Here is an 18,602-nt window from a genome sequence, read left to right as displayed (position 1 = left end):
AACAACAAATTTCAGCCCTCCGAGTGCCACTCTTGGCTCTGTGGCGGGCGTTTGAGGCAAAGAAGAGTGCTCAGACTGTGAGAAACTGACGTGAGCAGCCTTTTGTGAGTGGAAAACTCAAATGAATCTCATATCAATGCGATGTGTTTTATTTGAACTTCCACGAAAGGCACACAATCCCATATGTTTCCATCGCGAGGGAGGGAAGCTCATCAGCCAGGATATGCGATCGGGATGCGCAATGTTTGGTGTCGCCGCGGGCAGTTTTAATGTAAATTCATAGCCAGAAAATGATACACTAAATATTTTTGTATCACAGAAGCATAACTTTAGATACACAGACAGATGACTCCAGGGGTAATTTTCATTTCATTACTGAATTTCGGAGTTTTATATCCAAATAGAAAGTCTGGCTGAAACAAAGTTAACGAAATTCCGATAAAAGTGGATTGGGAGACAAGGAGAAAGAGAACAGTCATAGGAAAATTAGATTTATGCTAATTATTCCACTCTTTTGTTGGACACAGAGATTAAATCATAAATCATGCAACAAATGGGCGTGAAAGAAATGGGAAAGTTTTTTCAAAGATCCACAATACAAATCGAAATCAAACTTCTTGATCTTCTCATTCTTTGATAAGCACTTTATCGAAATAAGAAAATCAGTCCTCATATACATATAAAAACCCTCTAAACTAATGGCTCTTAAGATTTGTATCAAAGTGTATCTAAACACGCACTTTTCAAGCCCTCAATTGAATTAAATGAACCCCAACTCTTGAGCAACATGTGTGTAGAAACAAACAATTCGGTGATGTAAAGTGCAAAATTATACGTTTTAAAATCGCTAATTGCATTTTAATTTTATTGCCGTGCCTCAGGCTGGGGTTAGGTTTAACGGAGATGATATATGTCTTGTACATGACACGATTTTCATCTCCTCACTCCCGGTTTTCCAGCTCATACGCAGCAATTAACGTGGCGAATTCACATTTCACCCCAAAACATTTCAATAATTCATTGTTCCGCAACCGCAATTAAACGAAAAGTGTGAATTTATATGGAAATCAAAGAGTTATCTATTGTGTGGTGGCAACAAAACGGTGTATAATAGACTCCATGGTCGAGGAGTCTGCAAGAAGCGCTCTGTCAAAAGGGGTGTTCTTCTCTGGGTTGTGCAAGGAGGGATGCTCCCATATTTACGACCTCTTCGATTATTCGTTAGTCACTCTACATGCATGTTCACTTAATTTGAATTTATTTATTTACATGCGTTAATGGATGCCTTATATGGGTTTTTCTCCAATGATAAACGGTGGCCAAGAATTTATTTGATGGCCCGTAAATGACTTACGACTCCACATGAGCACCGAAAGGGGTATCTCACCGTATGAACAATACAACTTCCAGCCCAAAGTGATGAGTAAGTGTGAAAATATGTAAATTACTCTGCAACACCATAATTACTCCTCTTTCCCATACACAAAATTCACTCTCTTCACTGCGCTTCAGAGTCTCGTTGCTCACTAATTTAAGATACATTTGATTCGAGAAAATTGTGAGATTTTATGGCCACATTTAAATTACTTTTTCCCAGATTGATATATAATTTTTTGGGCACACTTCCAAGAAGATTAGTCGAGCCGCGCGAAGACAGTGACTAATCCATTTGACAAATAGCGATAACTGTAGTAGTCAGATAATAAAAGATCTGGACGGCTTCAAAGGCTGCCGGCGAATGGCTTGCGATCGATAGCATTTTGTCATTAATTCGGCTCTTCGACAAAAAAACATAAACAATCTTCGAGAAGATCGAGAGAGGATTGAGCTGATGAGACTGACAAACAGTTTCATTTCGCTTCTTTCTGAACTTATGTGTTTTTTTTTACAAAGTCACAGAAAAATACACACAAAAACCCTTTCAAGTAATCAACAAGTGACGCTTATTTGTATTTTGCTTCTCATTTTTTTCACTTTCCCAGAAATCCTTTGACAGAATCGTACTGAAATATTTTATTTCTTGCGTCCAGAAAATTTCTGATTCTCGAACTCACCCTCAAAATCGTCTAGGATATGATTATGATTTATTTCGCGTGCAAATTGAATGGTGCTGCATTTTGGACGATGGAGAAAGACCCCAAATAAAATTAACACTGCAGAAGATTTATTATCTCTCGCCGCAACGCATTTTCAACCCCTTCCCGATCGCCATCAGTTGCCAACAGCTCGAATGACGATGGCTTTCCGAGTCTTTTTCCCCAAAAAATCTGCATATCATTTGATTTTCAGCAAAAATTGCTATCGCATAATTCGTCAATTAATCACTGCAAAATTATAATTCGGAAAAGATGCGACGCGACGCATTGGGAATTGCACACAATGGGAAAAGTGAGAGTCGTGCAAATTTGGCTGATACAATTTTTTGCTCCATTGAGACACGGTGATTCATCAAAATGGTTTTGGCAAGCAAATAAACGACGTTGCCTCCTGATGAATGCAAATCTATGTCATTCTAATAATAAATCTTGTATTCAGGGCTGCTATTCGCGCTGGCAGGGAGCGCAGCCTCCAGGTTTACCTCTTCTATTGTGCGATCCTTCTTCGGTATCCTTTTACTGGCAATTCGCAATTATTCATTCATTGTTGTGCAACAGCTCCTTTGAGCCGTTTATGCACGCTGTATTTGGTCTTGGGGTTGCATTTTTTCCACAATTTATTATACCTGTTGGATGACAATTCATAAATTTTTCTGCATTGCAGATTTTACCACAAATTTATTCATTGTTCGCGATTAATTTTCATGCCATTGATATGGGGAGTTTTGCCGAAAGACTGCCAAACAGTAGCAATCAATGCATATTTTCTGCCACTCAATTCTTTATCCCCTTCTTTATTGCACACTGATCCGTGAATAAAGAGTGAAATTTTATTAAATCATCTTCAGAGGTGTAAAATCTCAACTCTTAATTCGCTTTTGTGCTGATGAGGCTTGCAAAGACGAGTGGAGTTTTTACCCAAACTCGTCATTTAATGGTGGAATGCATTATTGTGCCATTTTATGAGTCATTTTGGACGATCTACACTGAGAGAAACGCGTCGAATCTGCTCGAGCCAAGAAATCAGCGCTAAAAACTATTTTATTTCTTCCAAACATACATAACACAAGCTATGCACATAACGCAATAGAAAATTTTGAACCTGTGCAAAATGAGAGTGAAACACATCCTTTTTTATAGTTGGCTATGCCTTTCAACTCACAAAAAAGGTCTTCCTCTGCCCATCAACCTTACCAAATCCCTGAGTAAACTCAACTAAGGGCGAAGCAAAGTCAAAATCTTTTCTCTCATTTCTGTCCATCACAAAAAAAATCAGGGTTGGGATCTCGTCAGTTTTGTGCGCAAACAAAACTGGAAACATAAAATTGCTGTCTTAGTCATCGAAGACGTCCCATGTCGAAGATCCACGGCACAAACTTGGGCACAAAAGAGAAGAAATCTAAACAGGATTCACTTGGACGAGATTTGTGAAAAATCTCATTTCTTTATGAGGTCTTCTTCGTGTGTTACCTCCTCTCAGGTGCTGCAGGTGTCCTCGGGCCCATTGACTGTCCCTCCCTTTAACTTGAGAGAACAAAAAAGAAAGGAAATTTGGACCTCTCCTACATTTACTTCTTTCTCTCCTTTGCTGCAATGAGTCACATCGGCAGTTTCCTCCACACACTTGCATATTATGTACATAATCTTGCACGTTAGTCAATGCTTCGAACTCGAAACGAATCCTACTCACCACAAAATTATGCGTCTCGAGAAGCCCCACATTCACTTGTCTGCTTAGTGTGTTGTGAAAATTGTATTATGAATAAAAATGTCAATCATCAGAGGCTTTTTTGTGAGTGGTCTGATCTGAAAATAATCTCATTAAAATTAATTGCACACCAATCAACATAATTATCTTCAATTACACCGTCTGATTGATATCAATATATAACTACTTATCCCTTTTGTGTTCATCCCTCATGAATACATGAATGGTTTGTCCAAAGTGTGCTTTTTTCCACAAAATTCACACAGCTCAAAGATACAAAACACACATGGAAGCGTCCACAAAATGGCCTGGAAATTGAGAAATAAAATCAAAAGCAAGATTCGAGGGGCGATAATTGAGGGCAAAAAACCCCCGTGAAGGATACATTGAGGCTTCCACCTGAAAAGGATGAAATGTGCAACACTTCCCACGATCAAATGACCAAATAATGGCCCACGAGGAACACGTCTAATGACCAAATCACATACAGAATGACCAATAAATAATTTAATTAAAACATGAGAAAATAATCGATTAGCTATTAATTTAATGTTCATCCATCAAAATCGCATTTAATTCTATTTTACTAACCGTTTCCCCCGATGAATTATGTAAAGTAGGAAGAGGGACTCCCTTGAACACCCCTAGATACACCTCAAAGAGGCTTCTCACTAAAATATTTAGCAAAACAGAGAAGGGCTCGAAACTAATGGCGTCTCTCTAGTAAAACTCTTCAGGTGTACACTTAATAGTTTTCATCATTTTCATAGTCACTTTTAATATTCATTTTTTCAACCATCCTTTCATATTAATCCCTCCCTGATTGATGATTGTTGATCTATTGTCAATGCATTCGAATTTGCATGTCAACTCCTCAATTAAATATTCAATGTGATAATGGTTTACCTGTAAGAACCTCATCAATTTCCCATGTCTGAGCGTACCCGTAACATTAGTCATCTGCATCTGAGCGGCAAAAGGGGCTCCGAAGCGATGAGCCTCGCGGAAAAAGATCTTTCTGATGTTTATTCCGCACTCCAACTGAATCTTCAATTACTCCTTTCACATGATCAATCAATAGATTTAATAAAAATGATGTACTTTCAGTGTGGTTTAAGACACTTGGGCGTTTTTTGCAATCCGTCACAGAGTGTTTATCTCACATGAAAGCAATATCGGAGGGAAGAAAAACCACTAATGAATATTAATGCGGGGCTTTTGCAGAGGTTGTGCAAAAACACCTTAGCCGCCAGAAAGATCTCTTGATCGCATGTCAGGAGACGGACTTAATTAAGAAGGACTGAGATTTTCTCCCAGATGGATATAATGTGAAGAAATGAATTGTGAAATGCAAAAGAGTCCTTCATTTATGAATAGATTTTAAGAAAAAAAACCACATTGCGTGTATTTTTGTTGCAAATGAAGAAATGTAACAACTTTTTAATGATATACATCGAAAATATGAAATATCTGCCTAAAGTCTTTAGTATTCCAATAAGCACATGGCGAATCATCCTAATATCAGTCCACCTAGAGAAACTTGTGACTAATGAATTAAGCCTTCAGGTGTTCCTTACTCATTGCCTTCCTCTCTTTTCTAACTCTGTGCGGCACTTCTGACTCATCTGAAACCTCTGCAATAGAGAGCAGACTCAAATTTAGGAACGACAGAAGAGAAAGTTTCTGGAGCCACTTGGCCCTGAAGTGTAATTTGCAGAGTGATCTTGTGCACAGCAATGGTGACTTGTCCGCCCCATCACGCCACTATTGATTTGATCTCTATCGGTAGTGTTTTGATGAGTCATATGTGAGTTCAGTGGAGTTGGTCTGCCCTGATGATCGCTCGTGTTTTGTGTTTTTCTCAATGCAAGAGAGCAAAGCAGCGCCCGAAAAGCGGCGATTGTGTTGGCAAAAGTGGTGCCACAGATATCCACCTGAAAACCAGATTGCCGTCCGCTTGCATATATCATGTCTTTGTCTTTTTTCCACCATCAATCCTCTCTCTCCCTGTGTTTATTCGCGCGTTTTTTCCTGTGTGTGCGCTCTTGACTTGTATATAGTGACTCCAGTGTACCGACATAAATCTGTGGATGGTTGTTACATATCAAATTCAGAAGAGGAGGAAAAAAACCTGCCGCCGAAGAAACCCGTTCAACCGGAAATAACCCCACGATTAATCTTAGTTCTGCAATTTCGCACGGAGAGATCTCCGCGCAAGGAGTCCTTTATTCGCGCTGATCCTGACGTGACGATGCACTCCGGCCAGTGTGGTTGTTTATTCACAATGCTATTCACTCTAATCGTATGAATAATGACACGGTCCATCGTCATAGCGGCCGAGATGATGGATCTGTTGAAGAGGACGCCCTGACTTTTGTCACTCGCGAACACTTTGACGCGCAATCAGATTGATGAAACTGACGGTTGAGCGTGTCTCTAGAGTCATCCGAAAAGTCTTTGCAGCGAGCAGCAACTTGTTGAGAGGAGTCAGATGCTGCACATCACATTATGAGTCCTCTTCGCTGTCGAGATGGTGGCCTGAATGGTGTAAAAAAAAGAAGAAGCGTGAAGGAATCAGCGATAGACAAACTGCCACGCAGTAATCCATCGGCAGAGGGGTTGCGCTTTCCTCCCTAACGACTTCTCTCTCATCCGTTGAGGGTATAAAGGATTATCATCATTAATTTTCCGTGAGAAATAGGTAAAGAGTGAAAAAAAAGTCGTGAATGCCGCCACGAAATTTACGATGCAACTCGACGTGGGGAAAATATTATGCAAATTGTGCAGCAGCAGTTTATATATTGCAACACAGTGTGGCACCCCCGATTTGAATAACAAAACACACCATCATCCTTTCCCGACATCAAGGGAATCAATTTCCAATTCAACTACGTGATCGTTTGACAATGTCAAGCACGGATTCATCAGTGCACTTGCATCCTGAAAAACAGTCATCCTGAAATAATCACACAATACCACCAATATTTGCATAATTAACCTGCTTTGGGATGCTTACCTCCTGATGAGATACCTTTTGTCCCGGACCAGGGATCTTGCGGGTCCTTTGTCAGTCACGGGATTTCATGGGAGTAGGTACAGAGAAATATATCGTTGAAAAGAATGATGCAGAGACGAAATTGTGTTTCGTATTTTGAATTATCAATAAACAAATTACATTGAGCCATAAAACAGAGTGATAAATTTTCACGAGTTTCATGAACCGCACAATGTGTAAATGTGATGCTTAGGAGAAGCATTGTTTGAGAAAATTATGTGTCTAGAAACAAGGGATTTGAAAGAAGTGAACACCATTGGGTTGAAACTGTAAATACCTCGAAGGAAATGCTACAAATTATAGTACTTCTATTGGGTGAAATGTTAAAGTTAAGCCTTTCTGTTAAATCGATTTACCGACACTGAGCTGTTATATTTCTAGGATTGTGAAAAAGTCCTTCTTACATTTGTTGATAAGTGATCGTAAAACAGAATCAAATTGTATGCGATGCCATAGCTATACTTTTGAGCATCCAATCTCGGAGGAAACTACATTTCTGAAAGAAGAGTTAACCTTTTGGCCTCGCGAGAATATCTGAGATAAGAAATTCTGGGCAAGCATTCTTAATTCTTCATTGCCCCCAGAAGCAATTTTGAAATGAGTCATTTTTTTCTTTTTGACTCTTGTTTTGGCAATTTCGGCAAGTTACAGAGTGGCAAATATTTGCAGTAGCACGAAATACGCTTTTTATATTGTCTGATTGTGTGATAAAGTCACGAGGCGAAATCTCCATTTGGGTCTGGTATTGCGCATTAAATCCTGACCTATGCCAACTGGGGACACATTGAACTTGAGCAGAATAATGGAGACCTACATAAATTATGGCATTCCTTTGGCAAAGCAGAGCATGTTAAAGTAATTTAATGCCACAGTATAAATTTAATCATTTGCCTCTGCCATTAAACCATAGCGCCTTATCAGCACTCTGTGGTCAAAGAGACAATAATTACGACCCATCAATATTTGTTTATATGTCACTTTTATCGATCGCAGAGCTTTTTTTACGACACCACAGACGGATTTTCCTTCTCTTTTTCCTTTCTCCCGAGGTTTTCCTCTATCAGTGTGTGGGTAAATTTCGTAGAATATTTAGGAAAGGTTGTTCACATCGCGGACAAAAAATAGAGGTAAGAGAATAAAACTGTTGATAAACAATAGTGTTTCGTAAACTGGCAGCAGAACATAATAGATGAGTGATTCACTTTGGAGTCTCGTTCTAAAAGTGTGGAGATTCGTGCTTGGCAAAAAATGATAAATGATTCTAATGGGTCGTTGAACGCGTTCAATTGAAACGCGAAAATGCAACAGAAGTGAATCAACAATTTAAATCGTGTTCATAAAACTATAACAATTCAATTTGTTAATTTAATCTCTCAGTCATTTATCAAATTGACTTTTCCTTTTGCTCTGATTTCCTGGAGAGTGTACAAAACTTTGCATGTTTGGCGAATTTCGTTGGAAATTTTTACCTTCTCTGATGGAAGCTTTTTTCGCCTCACTAGAAGAGTGATTTATGACTGTTTAATTCCTTTGTGCAAACGTGAAAATCACACCAACGTGATTTTTCATGGCAATATTCGTGGAAATGAGAATTACTAAATAATTTCAGATAATCAGAAACTCACACCCAAATTTTATTAGATATTCCCTTAGATGACTTTATATCGTATATGATACTCAACGGAGCATGTTTAATATTACACAAACTCATCATCACATCTTTTGCGAGGATTTTATAAATCTTCTACTTAATTACATCCACTTCGCTGCGAACTTTCCTCAAATATCTCATGTTGGATAAACTTCTGAGAAAATGTTTGTTTTATTTACTTCCATGCGAGTTTTACCACTTCTCCGTATTAAACTAAATCCTTGACATTCTCCACCACAAATTCTGCCCCCAAACCACAAAGAAAATCCTCACGTACACGAGCACTTGTGGGGTAGAAGTAGCAGGATTTCTTTGTTCACAATTTTTCATTTTTAATTTTTTCTCAATATTGATTCTTTTCGTCACCCAATTCAGACATAAAAGATTCAGAGAAACGCAAACGTCAATTGGAAACGTTTGTGGTTTTTCCACAATTTTCCACCCTGGCCTAATACGATAATGGCTATTTTCTCTTAATTGGCGTTACTTTAATTGTTGTCTGTCCTTGCAAACTTCCTGAATATGCGAAAAACCACAACTCAATTCACTCTCAAATTGGTGTTTATGGACTGAAAAGTATAGTTTAGCTGACGAGCGTCTCAATTAACACTGACATATTTTATTCACAGACCGCGAATTTAGGAAAACACTCACCTTTCTTTCCACACTTGTTTGTTTCACCATGAGGTTAGTTATTTTAAATATGCATGGAATTCTAGACTAATTGGAGACATGTGAGTTTAAAAGGTAAAACCACATTTGAATTGGCGTTAATTAAAGAAAGTTTAGTGATATGTGTTCAATTGAGAAAATTGTGTCTAATTTAATATCTAATCTCAGATTTAATCTGAAATTAAAAGGGGATTTCCAGAAGTATTTCGCAATGTTGAGTATTATTTTCACTCGAAGCATCTCAATATCAGCAACTGCTGCGTTGCTATATTTGGGGATTTAGTGATAAATTATTGTGTAAATATTCCAAATTGGAGTCATGACTTGGAAAAGTTCAACTTTTTTCACTTGGTGCCTCAACCATTTTACACTCCATACGAAGTATCAGATAATTTTCCTTCTCGCCTTCTTCATCTGTGTTTTCTTCCGTGCCTCCAGCCCCTTGGGTAAAGAAACAGATAAAATGCTGATAATAGCATCATTATGTTTAAATAAATACACAAAAGCGTGCAGGCACAATAGTTGGTGGATGAAAGAGTGAAGTGAAGTTCACGATTGGAGAAAAATATTCCACACTCAAATTGCGTCGTATTGACAAGTCCAAAATTTGTACAATATTTATTGTGGAGGTTTTGTTGTTTACAAGAGCCGAACGAAAAGTGTGTGTAAACATCGTGAGACTCGACGTGATAAGAACCAAAGTATCGCCTCAATTCGACGAAATCCACTGACTCTGGAGAGGCGATTGCATTGTGGCCCGAGTCGCTCTACCAGACAGCCTGGCATCGCCCAAGAGGCACTCCATTGTGTGAGTGGGCACCACAATTGGGCCCCAGCTCGCGAACTCCACATAATGTCGGAGGCGCATCGTGGAGTGAAACATAAACTGATAAACAGGCATTAGTATCGCGCGATGTTTATTTTTAGTTGCTTCGAAAATCATCATGATCTGTCTTGTACGCCGCACTTGGAGCACTCTCTGCCCGCCAGCCAACTGACCAAATCACCCGATAACCAGCTCACTGCACTGCCCTTATACCCCAAACAATAACATTCGGCGCACTTATCAGCCAAGTTCCACTGCGCGATGGAAAACAATATCGGAGACGCGTGTTTTGAAACGTGATTTTTATACTATTCCTCTAATTATGTGCAAAACACTCGCATTTCCCTTTGTCGTGTCTGAGATGCGGGGCACAAGAAAGTCATCAAAGTGATGGTAAATAAACAATAATTGGTGTCAGAACTGAATACATGCATCGGAGAATGGGAGAAAAGAACGGATTTTTCTTCACTCTCCACTGGATCCAGCGAACGCGCGAGAAGCACGAGATCTCACTTCAAGAACCAACAGTGGAAGTCACATTTATGCCATCAAATGCTAATAATGTCGTACAATTATTACAGCCCAATCTTATTTCGATACATGATAGATCTAGTTTCCTACGATTTTTCTAGCTAAGGCCAAGTTAAGAGAATGGGGAAGAGATTAACTTTAGTTTATAGACGTATTTTCTGTGCAACGTCACAACTTTGTCACTATATTACAAGCATTTTGCAAGCATTATTGCAAGCAATTTTTAGAATGTCAATATCAATATGCTAGGCACCGTTGTACTAACTTGCTTCCCTCATCAACAATGATTCCCTGCATGTATGAAAAATAATTTATCTAACAGGTAAATTCTCGCCGTAACACGCACCATTCTATTGATATGACTCACCTGCTTAATATCATCTCTTTATATTCATTTAATTAACTATTATGTTTGCTGATGTGTTGCACTCCATCTGCAATCTATTCATTTCACTCCGTTCCTTGACTCTGCGGCGTCTGGACTGCCTCGCACACAATGTACCTCAGGTATTTTTATGGTGTATTTTAGCGAAACAATATCAAACAGTTATTACAGCAAAATTTCATACTTAACATACAATTTGAGATAACGCTTAATTGCAGAAATATCTCTTAAGCGTACAATGATTGAGCAAAGACGAGGCGACGAGAACTGCAGTTAAAGAGAGAAAAGAGCTTAATCTCATTTTTCCAAATGAGATGTTTTAATGTTAAATTAAACAACTCATCGCATTTGCAGCGAAACCCACCCACCGCACTGGGTGTTGATAATTTATTTCCCCCAATAAATCATGTAATGATTTTGTAATTTATGCAGCAACATAAATGCATAATTTACTGCCCGAAACCATTGCATATGGCAACTGTGTGGAATCATGAATTGAGCGAATGTCAGATAACGCATCAGCCAATCACTCACAGTAATTTGTCTCCAAAAACTTTAAGTTTGAATAGAAATGCGACACACTGAGACTGTGTCTGGAACAATGTGGTGTAAAATGCAATAAATTACTCATGCATGGCCCACACTATCACACCACCGATCTACATTATACGAATGGATTTTTAAAAGTAATTGAGAGAGTTTTAAATAAAATTACTTTTCACAATCGTTAATGACTCTAAATGGACTCTGTCCTGCACAAAGTGTCGTTTTCACTTAAACAGAGGATCCAAATGAAGCCATAAGTCCGTAGTAAAATTTGTGTACTCAAGTGCGTTAATTGCTTGTGGGCTTTCATCGGCTGTTATTGTCACGAAAAGTGTGCAGGGCAGTTAAGATGGGAGGCCAAAAGCCTTACTGGACTGCTGAACGGCGTGCATTCTCAGTTTGCATGGCTTTGTGCATCGAATGCAGTACACTCAACCTTCAAAGTTGGGTGCTCTACTTTCCAAAATGGGTCGGGCAAATCGAAATTTGTCACTCAGGTGTTTGCGCGATTAGCATTGCTACAGTTTAATTGTTTGCGGTGCAACAAAGGCACAAAGCCACCAATTTTTAAGTGATTGCATCCAAAAGCGGGCGTGAGAATTCTTAGGCAGCTCTGGGGGTGAGTGACTCATGTGAAAACAAACAAAACACCGGGACAAATAGAATTCCACGAGATGTTACTCATCTCATCGGCAGCTCGGTCGATGGAGTACTCTGGGTGAAGAGGAGGAACTGTGACGAATTGTGAGATCGCGTGAACTGTCTTCAATACTTCTTTTACTTTCAGAATATTGGCCAATTTAAATTCCGCTGGAATGCAACTCGTATTTTTGGCAGGGAGGATAAAGCCACTTCTGGACCACTGCTGAGTGCCACCCGTCCGCCCACAGCGTCACCGCGGAACACCGGGAGGAGATGGTGACTTTAAACAAGCAGGACACGCAAGGATGTCGTAAAATTTAATGTGCTCACCAATAATTTCATCGAGGGGGGATTTAGAGAATTCCGCCTCGTTAAAAACGGTCGAGAGAATAAGTAAGATTGCGATATATTTTTATGGTTACGATGTGAAGCGGGCCGGGATTTTAATTTCATGTTTAAATTTGATGTGAAAGACATGCTATTGGGTCATCGGGATTTGCATCCGTGCCAAAAATTTTGGCATATGTCTCGGAGCGTCAACAATTGGATTATCTCCTGATTCTGTATAACTCCGCATGAAATTCATCCCATTAAGCTCGGCAATTTTGCACTAAAGAGCAGAATGGATATTGTGGGCTAGGTCAATGAACTGCACCCCTCGGATATTCGTGTGCATCGGAGAAATGCAGCGAAATCACATGACAAGATCCCCCGCTAAGATTTTTCCCATTTACCTACAACTCCCGGGCGCGTCGGACGAGGAGAGGAGAAACTATGGGTGCGTCACCATATTTCCCACTTCGCCTAATTATAGAAACAGCGTCAATTGCATCCATCGTCATTGTTTAATTATAATTCTCCAGCTCGTCGTTAACGGCTTAACGACATAAAAATTGGTTTTTCTCTCTTATCGCAATTCATAAATTAAAAGGGTCACCACAAATTGTGAGACGGATTGCTTCTCGGCCTGAGATAACACATGCCATAGCCACTCGATGAAGTTAAATAAGACATTTGTATTTATACAATATTGAATTATGAATACACGCAGCCGAGTCACTTGTTTGCCGATAATACAACAATTTCTCAATATTTAATTATGTGCTCGTATGAGAAAAAAGTCCCACTGTTTTTACTCCCTTCTCTTCTCTCCCTATATGCCTTCGAATCTCGATGATTTATTGAATTATTTATTTAATGGAACACATTTTCACAAGTTCACTACTGCAAAAATAACCACATCCATGCGCTCGCTAAGAAAATGCCTCTTGACGAGGTGTGACACTTCGCCGAGAGCTGTAGTGGAAGCCAGAGACTACATAAATTTCATATCGCTGTCTTGAGGATTAACTCCATAATGAAAAGTCTGCATATAAGCAAATCACATTTTCCGAGTAAATCCTAAAGTCGTAAGTTGTTTTCGTTAAAGGAAAAACATCCACTGTTCAAAACAAATAAATCAATTGATTCCTCAACCACTCTCTCACTGTGTTATGATCGAGATCGAGCAATAATACCCACTCAAATTAGTTCACATTCAATTGAAATATTTGCAGCAGCGAGCGACATTTTTTGCGCCAGAATAAAATCGCAATTTGAGATAGTGAGCGTACAAGAGACGCTCCAATTTTACGATTGCGAAATTTGCAGTCTTTTTGTCGCTCAGAAAATGAACTGGAGACCTTGAAGTGATATCAATTTGCCACGGAGTGGAGGAAAAGACAGAAATAAGAGTATTCTAAACAGTCCATTACCACTTCTTGGAAAATATCTCAGCGCTAGAATACACCCGAGAGGCACTTTAAAATTAATTGACAGTCATGATTTTGCCTGAAGATCGTCTATTAATTTCAACTCACACATTATACACCAGTGGAGGTTTAATTGATTAAAATCTATCATGGACAGTAAAAATGTCACCATTTCTGCATAGGCTGTTTATTGTTGGGTTCCAGAGAGTTCATTTTACACCTCTTGCGACCACAGAAGCGCCACAAAGAAGTATCAATCTCACCAAGATCTATGGTTGTGGAGTTTCAGAAATGCACTGTTTGTGAAGACTGAGACGAGACTATGTAATTTATTGATATTACACTTAATTTGTGTCTCCCATTGGGTTGCCCTTCAATTCCAAGGAGTAGCAAAAAATCAGTAAATACCCTCAGGGAACGAGAGGCGGAATTTTACGGGTAATTAACTCGATAGTATGAATTGTTTCACCTGAGCGAAGAATGGTTCTCATCAAATGGAGCATTTCTTGCCACGCGTTTTTTATGTAGCCACTCTTCGAGGGCTTGGCAAAGTTGCCAGAATCACTCTCAAGAAGTCACTCAACCAGGGATTTTTCCTCCCCAATTCAGCGCGGAACTGGGTCAGGGAATTAGAGTAGATTGCAATCAGGAGGATTATTTTCTGGAAGCTGGCAGAAGGAGCGTCATTTGACTTGGGGTTTAATGAACTTCTTTATACCCAACATCATTGGCAAACTCACTTGCTGCGATACTCAAAGTGCATGTTTATAAATATTCTTTTATAGTCAAGTATTATATAGTCGTGAAACATGGGATTTCTAGACCCCTCAAGTCGGTCCTTTGAAGGACACCCTTGACCCGTCTTTCCACTGCCGCATATTTCACGCATAAGAAATACGTTACGGAACTGCTCGAAAGTGGGTGAAGTGTGTAGATAATTGCCATTATCTCCACTCTTCTGAGAAATTCTTCAAGACTTCTCCCAACTCCCCTGTTCGCCATGCACCAATTCTTCAACAGTGAGAAACCCCTTGTTTTGCCCCGATCTTTTCATTTCATATACCTAATATGACTCACCTCGACTCACACTCTCATCGGCTCTAAATCCACATGTTCCGTGGCGTAGAAAGCATATCCCGACGGTCCAACGATGACTCATTTGCCGAATGCAACGGTGTAAATACCAACACAGCGAGCAACCACCAGGTACAACCACGCTTCATATGTTCAACATAATTATGTGTGAATTCACTGACGGTCAAGTTTCCGCGAGGCGAGCCCCCGAGCTCGCTCATTTCACAATTCCCCGCGACTCTGTTTCTCTGATTGCGCAAAAAACTCATTAATATTTCTATCTCGTCCAAATGACACTTTGTTCTAGGATGGCGAGTATAATTGATAAGGGGCACACCCAACCGCTTCGGGAAGTTGGCGAGTTCTTCAATCCGCTGGCGGCGAAGGGCACAAAACTGAGACGTTCTGCTGGAACTTTAAATGCGATAAATCATGTGAAGACAGCGTTTCGCACCCAAAAACCCGCGCGCCAAAAAAAAACCAAAGAGATGCAGAGTATTCATGTGGTTGGGAAATCGAGGACAGGCCTCAACAATTGACTCTGTATCTGGCAGGTCACTTTGCTCCCCCTTCTGGCCCGTCTTCGGCAACGCCCTGTTCAGTTTTCCCAGGGAAGAAATGAACCATGCACGAGGGCCAAGTGCAAATCTCAGCTCCCGAGACCGAGGCACTTTTGCCTCGCAGCATGGTTGCATGCAATGGTCAGAGGCACAATCTTCTTCTGTTTTTTACACCAACTCGCATCCCAAGTGCAATCTGAGGCACAGAAGAGAGAAGATAAGAAATGAGGAGATGAAGAAACACACTCCAACTCCAAGTCAACAAGTCATTTCACGTCCAAGACGTGTTTGAACGTGTTGTGCCTCCAATTATATAATATTATAGATTTCAGTGTCACTCGAGGGGCCGATCAAGGGGGCACCGCGATACAGAACATGGGGTTGATGGCATATCGTCAAGGGAGACAGTCACGAAGTTGGGACAAAATTGCATAACAGAGAAGCGCATTATTTGGGGAGAATTTTAACTTAAAGTGTAGTATTTTCATAGTAAAAAAGATCCTATTCAGTGTTTCTATTTTCCAACTGGTAAACCTTCTGCCGTCACCTTATCAAGTTTCGACGTCTTTAGAGCCGCGATCTGTTTTTTGTGCAAACAGAGCGATATTTACAGTGAAAGGAGAATCCTCTGACGACTAAACTCTACTTACCACTTATCGCTGAAGGGGTAAAATCGACTTTTCATGCTCCCCACAGTCTATAATGACCAATAATTAAATCTAATTTAGAAACAAAGACTCACTGTGAGTTCCTTATCAGTTCCTTGAGCCAATTACTATTTCATTACGTCCAGCAGGAAAAAAGGCAAAATTATTTTTGTAGAGAAGCGCGACGGGTAAAAAAATCACTTGGAAATTATGTAAATAAACAATATCATATATTTAATTATAATTTACTGCGCAATTGTGTGCTTCTGATAACGAGAGTCCAACTTGCGAAAAAACTCCACCTCGTAACTTCTTACAGCAATCTCATTTGCATCGAAACACGATTCTTGCGGTGAGCACCAGAGATTTTAATCTCGATTGTAGGCAGCCTTATTGTTAGCAGAAAAGAGACTCGAGCCACAGCGTCGGATGACCCCAAAGTCGCTTCTGGGTAGCTCTAGAGCAGCACCTCTGGATGGCCACTCTTTCCTCTTTGGCGGAAATGAAAGTGAAAATTGGCACTTGAATTTCTCCGAGTGCACATCGCATTGCTATTCAACTTGACCTCATCACGCCTCATTTCATTATCATACACAGCGAATTTCTAGACGGAGGAAAAGTGCTGTGCACAGTGCGGCTGTAAATCAAGATTTACGAGAATTATCTGACACACTGTGACGATCATTGTTTATTTACTCTAAGGAGCATGTTTTCTTATAAATTGAATTTATTCAGTCTCCCCAAGTGGAATTATATTCAAATTAATTCCTCGGACTTGCACAACTTTCCCGCCAAGAATTATTTGTTCTAGTCTATCGCAGATGATAATGTTTAGATAGAGTTTTAAATAAGGCCACCTTGTGGCTAATCTCAACATTCTTCTTTTCTGATAAGCAACAGATGGTCAGACCACTTGTGGTCATGACAATTGCGTTTCAAGAGTTTTTTTAGTCGTAGCGAAAGAAAGGTGATGAAATTCTCCTCCAGATTTGATATCTCACACATTGATTAGTCACAATTCGTTGACCTACTTCTTCAATCTGTCTTTTTCTTCGACTGCTTGTTGATATTTTTTTAATGATCACGCGACATGCTGATGAGTCAGAATATTCTGGCTGTAAAACTGACCAACGTTGATCACCGGTAAATAGATTACCAGCGAAGCCAGCAAATAAAGGAGAATCGTTTGAATAGAATCATTGCTAATACAGAGCATAAAAGAGCGCTGCAATACATTGAAAAACAATCATATTACCTCTTAATAGACGTGATTTAATATTAGAAAAATGTCTTAACATAGTTTTCTGCATATTCTCTCAATTTTCGCAATTTCCTTGCAAGCAACACCCTTTTCTAATGATTTCAAATAATTTAATGGTCCAATTTCCTGGGCACCTATCAATATGCAGAGCTCTGCTGGCAATTTAAATTTTAAAACTATTAATCCAGCTGAGCAAATGATGCATAAATTGTTGGGAGGTGTTTCCCAGTGCCTCGATGTGAATCATAAATGTGGCGGAGGGACGCCTAATGAGTGCTCACCCAGGAAAATTTGCATCCAGCCTTATTGTTGTGTCTTGCCACGGTTATTTGTGCATTTTCCCGATAAACACTGCGGCCAATTTGCACGCAGAAATCCGCCAGAGCAGCCCACTCTGAAAAGTGCGCACTCGTTTATGCTATACCTTCAGCCACACTTCATCCACTAGTATTCCACACACCGACTTTAATGATTGTACACAAGTGAAAAAGTAAAATAAATAGAATCGAAAAAAGGCATTGTCGAATCCACAATTGTTTATTTTACCAAGATGGTGAAGCCAAAAAATTTTTTATGAAAATACTCATATCAGACACGTTGGATATAAAATCTCATGTTATTGCTATCATTACGTGTGGTTGTGGCGTTGTGTGTATGCACAAATACGGCGAGACTTAAACTGTTAAATCACATAAGGTTATTACCCTTAATATTTTTAACGCCTATTTACTCCACTCAATTGACAGCGTGCTCCAGAGGCAGTAAAAAAGCGCGGGTATATGTGTTGATATTTGATGCAAATGGGAATTGGGTTTAGGGTTAAGCCCGTGTTGGCGGGAAGAGTTTTCTCTATATCTCCGCACATCTAATTGAATCCCATTTGAGGGCAAGAAAGAACCACATTGACGGTGATTGAGGCGTTTGTAGGTTTACCCTGCCTATTTTTCGTACCCCACCAACCATCGAGGACCTAATTCCCTACCCTCTCCCGAAATCCCGCAGCCAGTCAGCCACTGACAAGGGGTGCTTCGCTGTGGAGGGGATACGATCGGCGCTTGCATGCCAGCGCCAGAGACATGCGCACCCATACAGGCACGTGGCGCGCGACATGCTGCATGTATGTGCCCAGAGTCAGAGCAACAATTGCAGTCGTGCGGAGTATACGTGAAGTGGAAATGCATTTGCCGCCAGTCGTGC

Source organism: Phlebotomus argentipes, unplaced genomic scaffold, assembly GCF_947086385.1.
Source record: "Phlebotomus argentipes unplaced genomic scaffold, Phlebotomus argentipes genome assembly contig_6, whole genome shotgun sequence".
In the NCBI taxonomy this organism is placed as follows: Eukaryota; Metazoa; Arthropoda; class Insecta; order Diptera; family Psychodidae; genus Phlebotomus; species Phlebotomus argentipes.
This window is presented reverse-complemented; position numbering follows the sequence as displayed.